Source organism: Chiroxiphia lanceolata, chromosome 12, assembly GCF_009829145.1.
Source record: "Chiroxiphia lanceolata isolate bChiLan1 chromosome 12, bChiLan1.pri, whole genome shotgun sequence".
NCBI classification, from domain to species: domain Eukaryota; kingdom Metazoa; phylum Chordata; class Aves; order Passeriformes; family Pipridae; genus Chiroxiphia; species Chiroxiphia lanceolata.
This window is the reverse complement of record NC_045648.1, coordinates 8,696,202-8,708,215: the sequence shown is the minus strand read 5'-3', so window position 1 is coordinate 8,708,215 and position 12,014 is coordinate 8,696,202. Positions and strand designations below refer to the sequence as shown.

Below are 12,014 nucleotides of genomic sequence, written 5' to 3'. Positions count from 1 at the left end.
CCATCAGCTGCTTCTCTGACCAAGCATCTGAGAAGTTACCTGTCTGTACCTGCTCAGGAAAGAAAACAAGAGAGACGAAAAAAGACACCCATAAATTGGAGACTCAGATAGAAATATTGTCGTAGAGAGGCATTCCAGGGAGCCTATTACCATAAATAAAACAAAGAAAAGGTGTGGTGTGTGCATTGGACACAGAGCTAAAAAAAACCAACATAAAAAAATCATAAGAGTAACCCGCAATTGTGTGAAGTTACATCAATATAAACTGAGGGCAGTCCCAGTTACTCTGTTGGAGCATAAACTAGTATAACAGTCCAGCACTGCAGAAGGGTGTCAAGTTGGTTATTGATATTGATATTTTTATATATATAAGGACATGCTGGGTCAACAATCATAAAGATCATGTTTCCAGGCTCATATAATCAAACCCATGTCCAGACACGTTAACACTGATGTTCACAGAAATGTTTCAGCCACAACAAAAGTTATGAAACAAGCTGTTCTCTTTTTGAGATTGAACATTCCAAGAGTGGACCTTCCTTCTTCCAACAGAAATAAAGCAAGTGCTGCTTACTTTACCCAAAATTAAAACATGAGCATAAGGGTATAATTCTCAGAAAGTAAAACAAGGTCAAGCTGAACATTCATGGAAATCATCTGCAAGCATCAAGGCAGTGTTCTGAACAAATTTACTTAAAAGACGTTCCTTAGCATCAAACAGAAGTTACTTTTTTTGCTGAAAAAAATGTATACAATATTTAATTTTGAAGGTTACAGAGTTACCTAGAGATCTGGCAAAGAACACAGAAATGCTATTAAAACAAAACCCAACACAACACTCACAATCTTCAGTGATCTTCACTCACAATTCTTCCAGTTTAGATGACACCTTACAGCTCGTCTTACCACTGTCACGTCTGGAAGCAGGCCTGATCCTGCCCCTAATACTTATATTCATCTTTAGGATCCCTGAGGGGCCTCATTAATCCAGGGACAATGTCAGTGCTCAATGTAAAAGCAGCAGAATTAGTCCCTCCATTTCTATCCAGAATTAATTTCACTGCTGAACACTCCAAGTTTGGATATTACGCTTTTCTTCAGTGCCACATGTAAGTCACCCCCAAAATAATCAGGGCTCTTTTTGAAATGAAAAACAATCTGCAAATGCACATTAAAAATACAGGGATAAAACACAGGGTTTTACTCCCAATAAAATCCATGTTCATCTCAAACTCTGTTATACAGACCTGCACAAGAAACAGTTACTGTGCTCTTCACAAAGCAAAACACAAAGCGCAAGCTAAATGCTGCACAAAGATGCTGTGAAAGTGCATGAGAACCACAATCACAGCAAGAATTACTGGACAGTGCAATATGCCAGGATGAACCTGGACTTCTCAGGCAGAGAACTATTAAACCATGGCTCTTAAGGCCAAACTTTAAATCTTGAACCCCACCCCAGAACAACCACCTGAAATGCAGCCTTAACTTGTCTCTGACACAAATGTTGTGACCTGCTGAGACATCCCCCAGAGAAGTGCAGCTCCTTGGCCAGGTGTCTTCACAGTCTGCACCACACAGCTCTGGGGCTGACGGTCCCTGCTCTGCTTCTCTCCAGAATCACAGCCATGCATCTTGCTGTGCAGCTTTGAAATACAACCAGACGCTGTGCATGACAAGACTTTCTAAGTCCATCTTACAAAAGGTCCTATTAACTACACTATTTTCAGCAACTCAAGCACCCAAGCTATACTCCCCTTGCCTACAGACACCGGACGGGGCCAGGTTTAAATCCAAAGTCTACTGGAGAAATGCCAACTCCAAGAGACTTTGAATCCCTGACACTGACTTTAACGACCAGTTCCAGGTTTGCTATTACTGAGCATGCTCTCCACAGGGTTCTTTTATCCTTCATCATCTACTGTAATAAATGAGATTAAAGTCAGATACCAGCATCTGACTGAACGAAGGAGATTCTGCTTTTATCAATACAAATGTGACAGATTTCCAGCCACTAATCCATAGAATGACTGAGATGTCAATCACCTCCAAGTAAATGTGGATCTAAGCCTAAACACAGAATTACAAACGTGCCCTCTCCCATCAACAGCATCATACACAGAGATTTTAAAATGTTCTTTTAAATATTCTGAGAAAGCAGATTTCAAAAACTTCTTTGGAAACTGTATTTTTCACTACCCTGAAGTCATACGGGAGTTGGATGCATCTCAGCTAAAAGGTTTTGATTGCAGTCAATTGCAAAGGGGATTTTCTGCCTAGCACAGAGACATTTAAGAATAAAATTTATCATATCTCTTACTTCAGAATATGCCAATTAAAATATGAAGCCATCATGTAGTCAAAAATATTTCACAGAAACACTAATGCTAGAAATGTAGCTGTATATTTAGTCATTGCTTTTATGTGTTAACTACAGAGATTATAAAACAGAGCTCACTCTCAAAGAATATAAAAAATAAAACATTTTCATTGTTCCTGATAACTCCGTTAAATACTGTTTTACTTGCATTCCATTGCCAGACACTTTAAATAGGCTCCACATCAAAAAGATCTACTGTACAGACAGGATATGCAGAAAAGCAAAAACATTCCTTTCCATGCTCTCAACAGAATCACGATTACAAATAAATCACAAAATATAAGAGATCCCACCTTTAAGGAAGATTCTTACAAAGATGCTATTTCTCTCCCGTGAACAAAACCTTCTAGGAGAGAAATTTTATCCGCATATAAGAAGAGTCAGAAACCTCTGGGAAGAAATGTAGCAGCATTGGTATTCTGCTCAGAAAATGTCATCACAGATCTGTTTACCTTAACTGTGGACCATGATTCAGCCGGTGACAACCGTCTTGCATACTGATCAATTTATTTGCAGCAAAATTACTAACATTTTCTACTTTAACCATTTAGGTTCTGGAAACAGCTACTAAGATAGGAAGGGCTTTTATGAATAATATATAAACCCTAATTAATTAAAAACTTCCCCCTCCACCACGATGTCCTGCGTTTTGGGCTCCGTGTGGGGGCTCACCCCTGATCTTGAAGAAAAACTAGGGCATATGGTTAGGTACTAGAACGTTACTAGAGAAACGTTCCCTTTTTTAAAATTAAAATCAGAGCTTTATCATCCATCTGCATCACAGGTGAATGTTAAGCATACGTGCAGGGGGGGAGATGAAGCTGTTCAGTTGAGGGGCTGTTCAGCAGAGACAGGGACCAGCAATTTAAGAGAGTGATCTAACTGGTGTTCCAGATGCCAAATCCAGTCATCTTGCTCACTGCCTTTTCTGCTCTGACTCTGGAGGAGATGCCAGTTAGTGACAAATCTAAGAGACATTTACCATATGCCCCATCAGTAGACCAGGAGAGCAGGATTAGAAGCCAAAGAGCAAACTACTCTATGGTGCCCCCACACCTGACTGCTGTATTCACACAACCCATTCGTGGAGCCCTGGGATCTCAGTACAATCCATACTTTTTTGTGTGCCCTATAGTTCAACACCACCACAAGGATGTGCAAAAGAAGGTGGGATGCAGACACGGAATTAGAAATAGACCTTTACTAAGAGGGATTTGGTCTGCTTTAGGGGAATTCTTGCTTCAAGTGTTCATCTTGAGGGACAATGCAAGACAGATCTCTGCAGGATGAGCAGCTGACACTGAAAATCAGAGTCCTCTGAAGCATTCAAAACTAGATGCAGAAACCATGGTACCCAAAAACCCAGTTGTAAAAATGTCAATCTTATGATTCTTTAAACAAAAAAACTATTTCATACAGTACTATGTGATTTTGAATGCTATTTTGAAAATATTCTTATTTCCTATTTTCATGTTAATCACTCTGTTTATTCCAGTCATGTCTGGTAATTCCATCCATCCATATCTAATATCTATCCTGTGGTCAAGGCACAACAATTTCCACAGATATCAGGGCATAAGAAAAGGGTGGGGACCACATCCATGCTCAGTGCCTACATGACCAACAACAACCCATATACAACTGAACAAACTCAGGATGGCCTTTAGCATGATCCAGAAGAAGACCTGGAGTCATACTTCTGCCTCTACTGCAGGGAATGTTATAGACTAAAAATTAAACTTGAGGCATAGACAGAAAATGCACTTTGCTACCTAAAGTTAGGGTGGGAAGAAGGGAAAGGGTAGCTACTTTGTCATTCCTCCTATCTTCCTGACAAATGGCATGGCACCTATGACCCTGAATTTTTCCCTGGTTATTTTTCCACTTCTTATTCATAATTCCTTGTTATCTCTTCTTGACCTATTCAGCCTCTGACTGAGATGAACTATTCCTTGTACTCCCTCTAATAAGCCAATACATCCAACTGCTGACAAGTCCTGCCAAATTGTGACCATTCCCCTCAAAAGAGGTTGCTGGAATTCAAAACAAGGAGGAAAGGTTAAAAAAGAGGCTTAAATGGCTCCTGTCCTGAAAGCACATCTCTAGTCTTAGAAAACAATAAGCCCTCTCAGAATTAAAACAAGGCTTGTACCTGCACTGCAGAAGGAACTCGAAGATGCACCTGAACTTAAGCACCTGGCCTGCCTCTAAAATTTGACAATTTTCTCACTGCAGAAGTGACAAACAGAAGAGTGCCCAGGTCTGGACCGCGATTACAACGGTGCATTAGAAGAAAAGCACTTCTACAACCAAGGTCTGGAAATGCATGAGAGAAAGTGAGCTAGAAACAACTCCAAGGACCTGAGGTAGACTCACATTGAAAACACAACCTGAGCCTCCAGCACTTGGCAAGTGTCTCAGGTATAAATAGTCACAAGTGGGAAACTGAACATGCAAATTGCGCGGGGAAGTAGGGCAGCAACTGTAAAAGGCCGGTCTGCAGAGAGGATGAAAATCTGGCTTTGAAAGGCTGTTTCAGGATTGATGGAAACACTATTAAAAGAAGGGAGGAAGGTCCTTACACGAAGGGTCACAGTAAAACTGTAGTCAACAGCAGAAGGATCATTTGAGGTGTCTGAATGTGAACCTGACAGTCTTCGGCCATTATACACATGATCATGCACTGATAGAACATAATTCTACACTTAATTGTCTTCTCCATTAATTTGCCCTGGGTTTATTGACATTATTTTGGTTGATATTACTGACACATGGCAAAAGTAGTAAGTAAATTACCAAAAAACAAAGCTCCCTAAACTATGCATCATTTCCATTCGAAATGAATGGTGATTCTCTCTCCTTCTCTGACATTTTGTATTTGCCAAAAATAACTGCATAATTATAAGTTGTGTGCAAGAAACAGAAGGTAACATTCAGTGTTATTTTCCATACTTTTTACTTAGCATCAGACCGAGCAAACAGCATATATGGCTGTTCTGTTATGAAGAAGTGTCCAAAGCTGACCCATTAATGAACTCACACAAACTGTGAAAGCACACGCCCAGCCTCAGCAAACAAACACCAGGAAAAAATAATAAACTGCAGTGACTTTCTTTCAAGTTTCTCAGAGACAGATCACACTCAGTCCATTAATTCTTCATTTAACAAGTCTGTTTCATTTAGCTTGTTTTAGTTGGCATTCAATTAGAAATTCACGTACAGGACAATTTTTTCCCTTTTTGAAACAAACACTTGCTGTATTTCATCCAGTAAAACTTCAGGAGGTAAAGTGGAAGCTGCAAGACCAGCTGAAACTACACTAAAGCCAGGCATAATAATATTGAATTAGGCAAAACACTTGCACTGGCCCTGTCCCACAAGATTATCACTAATTGTTAAAAGGTCCTGGTAGAACGCGTGCTGCTCAGTAAACATACAGACTGTACTGGATAACTCTCAATTTGTTCAAGTGCAAGTTAAAAAAAATAACCCACACCACTGTACATCAGCTTTACTGTGATTTCAGTTATGGGCATGTTCTGTCACATCTCCCTCTGCATTCCGAAGATTTACTGAGATTGGACTTCTGCCTATACAGAAGGATAAACCCTCTCATCCAACCACTCCTCATTTCCTGCCTTGCACACTGTCACATCCGTTGCTGGCCGCCCTCATGACTACAAAGATAAAACACGAGAGTAAACCTAGCTTCCTTCTCCCACTGCATTGCTTGTCCCCTCTTGGGAGTCACCTCAAGCCAGTCCTCTCCTCAAGGGCAACATGAAACCGTTTCAGCTACAGTCAGACTGTCCCACAACTTCCCCCTTGTCACCTTTTATATCTTCCACACCCTTGCTATTTTTGCCAAGCCTTCCTGACCAGCCACGACTATCTCTGGATGCCCCAAACTCCCTGCAAGGGGAACCTGAGGATGCTAGAAAATTACATGGGTTTTAGTAGAGCCTGTCCAAAACTGTGGAAAGGAAATTCACTGAGCTCTACAAACCAAATGTCATGCCTGTCTCAAGAAGCCTCCGAGTCACACATGGCTGGAGGGTGGGATGGTACCCAAGGGAAGCACCACACATGCTTCTTCTGATTTTACACTCCTTCAAGCACCTGCTTTTGGCCAGTGCTGGAAAAGACAAGTTGGGCTTGAAAATTTTTACTTTTGGGACAGGACAGCACATTTTTACATCATGAGCACTGGATATGAATATTCCTTAGGTGTGTTTCTTCTACAAATATAAGAAATTAGCCAATTACCACTATAATTTATTTTATTAGCAATCAAATCAAGCAAATCCATAGCATTTTCCATCAAGCAACATGGAAAGCATGATCTAGTTGCTCTAGATCACTCATTATTTGTTTTATACCATCACTGCTATCTGTCCTTCTCATCTTTTTTCCTCTCCATTATATAATTCAAAATATAAGTCAAAAACGTTTGCAAGTGAATTTCCTTTTATAAAGTCCTATGCAACTGTTTTATGATAAAAAAATAAAAACAATAGTAACTGCTTGATAGTTTATCTGCACTACAACATCATTTAAGCTTTCATTTTTATTCATTTATATTCAAACTATTTATTTTTAAATAACATTTCTATGATTTTCTATCAAGAAGTCTGGTTTTTTACTATCTATGTAGCAACTATTTTCCAGCAATAGAAGTTGGTTTGGATTTCAAACAGTATCAGTGCTTGATCACAAATCTATTTTGTTCATGTACAAGTTCAACTACTAATTTATGGAAATTGTTTTGAAACTGCTATTAAAATACTTACACAAGAAAGAAACCACCAAGATCAATACTGTAGTTCTCCAGTTTACATCATAACAAGACGACAGTGCTTTAAAGTACTAATAACTACATAAAACTTACTCAATAGCTATAAATATGCAAAGAAATAAAGCTAATTGGTAATAAATCTGTCTACAACACCGACCAAACCGGATCTTAACCAAATACAGATCAGAGGCAGCCCAACCTTCCAAGGAATTCAATGTCTTCTCTCAACAATTTTACTTTTTCTCTCTACCCAGAAATGCACAAAATTCACATGAAAGTCATTGCCAACATCACTTGTCCGTATTTTCTGTTAACTACAGTAGAAGTCAGGGGATTTCAAGAGCATTCAAGGCAGTATTTATAACTTTTGGTTCACAATGGAAGAACTTTGACAAGATATTTCTGAAATAATGAGCAGAGATGTTTTTGTGAACGAATTCATTCCATGACTTGGCTCAATAGATTTCCATTGAGAAAATATTGTCTAAGTTCACAGGTGCAAGTATTTATAAAATTTATCCTAAATTTAAAAATTTGAAAATCCAAGAAGCCAGACCGAGACAGAAGTGGTCGCACCCGATCTGCTTAATACAACAGAGCAGGAGGAATCTTCTCTGGTCGTCACCTTAGTGAGCCAAGTCATGGAGGGGCTGTTAAGGAACACCATGAAAAATCTGCACATCCTATTTCTGAGGAAGTGGTGACTGTCAAACTACATCACACCAAACCCACCACCACTGCTGTGGTAGTGACCCACCAGCTGCCCTGCAAGCCACTGACCAAGCTGGGACCAAAGACCTGAGCTCTTTGTGGTTCACCCACAGAAACCAAGACATTGACTCTCCATGAGCTGCAGAAAGCTCAGGAACAACACGGCCCAACGACAAAGATGTAAAATGCAAACCACTCTGATTTAAATTACTCATTGAAAATTACTTACTCATGTCCTTCAAATGCCTTCGTTATTTGTTACAAAGATTTTTAAGAGTGCCTCAGAAGCGTATGTTAATTTTAAATTTCATTCAGAACAGCAACTTGCATCACCAAATACTTAATTATCAGTATATTTACAGTGTCCTTGGGCACTGTTAGGTAATCAGAATGCTATTGTTTTCATTAAACAGCATTCTATTGATAGCACTAATGACTTCAGTTCTGCTTGATCAACAAGCAAATGATGCTTATTTGATGTTACAATAATTAATGGGCCTTTTAGGTGTTTCCATACCCCAATTTATTACTAAGAATAAGAATATTTATGTGAAATACCTTAAAAAGAAAATAACTATCCATCACAAACACATTCTAAAAATAGGGTGTGGTTTAGTATTTTTTTCCTTTCCTCACAATTTCTAAGGTAGCATTCTCTGTCTAAAAATTGCAGGGGAAAAACCCCCACACTTAATTCCATTTCAAAAACCCAGCCTGGGCATAGTAAATATTCAGTTCATTTTATCCCTGACTGAACTTCCAGTAGGTCAGAGGAGATTTTCTGATTAACATTTCTTTTTTTTTTTTTTTCCCCTAAAGATGGGAGAAAACAGCCAACCTCACTTTCCCATAGTAGCAACAAGGTTCAAAAACTTTACATGACTTTATAAGATGTACAAGTGAACAGGCTGCTTGTGTAATCTATTACTCCAAGCCATCACTTCTCCAAATCCCAGGCCCAGTTTATAAAACACTATAGTCCAGCCTTCAGACCGTGGGAAAAGGGCTGTGGATATGAAAATTTCAATCCAAATCAAACTGAACCTTGAAAAGCCACCCGAAAAGAATAGCCCAGTCTTCCCACAACGCTCATCTGGCACCTCAGCGATCTGGATGTGTTCAGTTTAACCTCCCACCAAGGACAACCTTCAGAACTTCTTCTGAAGTCTTAACTGTTCTGATATACCAACCCTTATTAGCAGCTACCCTCATCTTTGCAGATGAGTTTCCCAAACTGTGAATTTTTCTGCAAATAAACAAAATTACAATTAAAGTCTTTGTGATTTTCCCACCTTTCACTGCCCCTTCACTAAATGCTTTTTAGAATATTTTGCCTTTTGGGTCATTTCACATATTATATCTTCCATATCTGCAAATAACAACAACAACAAAAAACCCAAACCAATCAAACAAAAAAAAAAACAACAAAAAAACACCAAAACAAAAGCTCACAGGCTTTTGGATACTCAAAGGTAGCTGCATTTGCCTTTTTTTTTTCCATTAAATTCTAGAATTTTTTATTCCCACAAAAATGCTCCAAATAGCATGGCTCATCATTATGGCATATAGAAAATACAAAATGCCATGCTCTGCTGCATAACTCTAAGATTTCTTACTGTTACTTTAGGATTACTACACACCCAAAAATGTCTCATTTTCGAATGGATTTTCAAAATTTTAATGACTAACTTCTTCATAGAGCTATTTCCTGAATAGCTTTTATAATACTGAATTTTATACTTTGCTTTCTGAAATTACCAATCTTAAAATAAGAGAGAAAATGCTGTTTCCAGGTAGGCTCTGTTAGACTTCCAATAAGCAATCAGTAATAGCCAGGCTCTTACTGCTTTTTCAGAAGTACAGAATACAAGAATTCACTGGATGTTCTACCAGTGAACTACTAAACAAAGAAAGCATAAAACAACAAAGCATTATTTTTCCATGTCACCATACTCATATTAAACATGATTTGACATCCATTACAAGCCACTTGCTCCCCAAAGTATACAGACAGTTCTGTGGATATATCAAATACAGAAGTGAAGAATGATACTGAAAAAAGCCTCACTGTAAACAAACTGGCTGTTTGTTAAAAAACAAGCTTATTATTTGTCTGTAAATATTGACCAAACTAAGGTTTTTGCTTCGCTATTTGCTGACTGAAGAGCAGCCCAGACAAGTACACAGGACACACAAGATTAGTCTGAATTCCAAGCTGGGTGATCAGGTTCCAGCTACTACAGGGGACCCTGCACAACAAAGCAAACAACCAATGGCAGCCAAACGCGTTTACCAAGAAATCACTACAAATACTTTATGATTTATATTTCAACATTAGAAAGAATCATGATTTGATTTCTGGAAATGTATTTACTTCCAGTGACAGCTCGTTGACTTGAATTAAAGAGCAGTTTGAGTTAACCCACTAACCAAATACCCCCATATAATGCATTTTCCTACTTTCAAATTCCACTTGAAAATACACAATAAACATTCGAAAACTATATCAGAATTTTAACTCAGTGCAACTGTATTTTTCATATAGTTTGATCCTTTCTCTGGTGTATGAAGCAATGTACATTTTGCTCTCAATCTTAATACAAACGGTAACTGGATGAGAACAAATTAATGCATTTTCAAAGGCAAATTAAGTGTCAAAAACAACCTTAAGTCAAGACAACAAGAAATAAGTTGTAAAACCTGTATTAATACTGTAAAGCCAGGTGGATCGTTGCTAGTTACTGAAATAACTATCCATCATGTGTATATTCTAAGGCACTTAAAAAGCACACTATCCAAATATCACATCTACTCTGTAAAGAAAATACAAATTAATGGTTATTCATGTGCCTGGAATAAATAGTAACTGCTGTTTCCAGTGAGAAAGAAGCTACATATTCTGCTTTTTTATCTCTGCTCCTTCCCAAAGGGAGAAAAAAATTTCTGCTAATCCAACGTAAATGTGGTTGCAATAAAATTCTATTATTAAAACTATCAATTAGGACATCACAACAAAAAAGAAAATATTCTCTGCTTGCACCAGGATAGGCACTTCACACTCTCTCGCAAATATGTCATTTTATAACGGACACAAATGAAAAAAGCATCCCAGAACACACAGTCTTATAAACAGAACATGCAAACTGGAGGTAAGAGAAATGGAAACAAAAAATCACATGACTTAACTGTGGCATGCAAATGTTACTTGTCAGAGGTCCAGCAGGAAATCTGTAGTAAACCTGAGCCCTGTCCTGTGCCCGTACCACCAGCCTGCCTTCTTTCCCTGCTCAGTTCTCAGACACGAGACAGCCAGTGACACACAGGAGACATGCAGCCAGTTTGTAACAGCCAAGAATTTTCCTGCACAGTGACAATTTACCGGTCTTTGAAGTTCTTATTCATAATCACTACATTCATTTTCAATTTAGCAATGATGAAAGAACATTTTGTCCTTAAGACCATCTTGAAAAACCAGTACCAACAGAGGGGCTTAGGTGGAGACACAACAAGCTCTGGAGCTGAACTCGGATACAATGTCATTAACCTCTACAGGTAACAGAGATGGAGCCAAGACTCCTCACACCCTCAACCATTTACCACATGTATGCCCTTCCTAGAGCAAAGTGAGGACTGGCACAGTGCCTGTGGTTTGTTCAGTTCTGCCAAGGGCAGAAAGGCTTTCGCACATCATCAGTAGATGAGGCAGAACCAATTCCTCAATGTCATATCAACCTTTTCATCAAAGCCGTCAGATACTACTTTAGAGAAGGAATAAAGAGGCATGTGCCAGCTATGAGACTAATGAATAGTTTTCCTCAAGGAAAACATAATTCAGCATGAACTTCACGTTAATGTTCTTTCCACCCACTCACACATCTCCAACTGATTCTACTCAACCAAAATGCCAACAAGTAAAACCACCCATCTTTTAATTGAGCTCTTGTACACTAGTGCTAAGATTTCATTTACAGTGCCATCCTACAGCTGCCTAACCTCAAACATTATTTATATATTTACGTGCCTTCTTCTTTTAAAACATTCATGGAACTTGGAGAGAGAAATACAAGTAATAGAAGGGAAGAGCAAAGATACTGGCACCGGCAGCTTTCACTAAAATGTTAAAGACCA

The 12,014-nt window shown here is 38.6% G+C and overlaps 1 protein-coding gene across 4 annotated transcripts in view; it reads right to left on the bottom strand.

The window, feature by feature from the left end:
- ARNT2 (aryl hydrocarbon receptor nuclear translocator 2) overlaps positions 1 to 12,014 on the bottom strand; it is a 97,854-nt gene that overhangs the window by 76,120 nt on the left and 9,720 nt on the right. The window contains exon 1 of one of the 4 annotated variants that reach the window (XM_032699984.1): positions 2,674 to 2,806. The exons of the other annotated variants lie outside the window; for them this stretch is intronic. The gene's annotated coding sequence lies outside the window, so the exon portion shown is untranslated. Of the gene's footprint in view, positions 1 to 2,673; positions 2,807 to 12,014 lie in introns of those variants that run through there. 4 annotated transcript variants of the gene reach the window in all.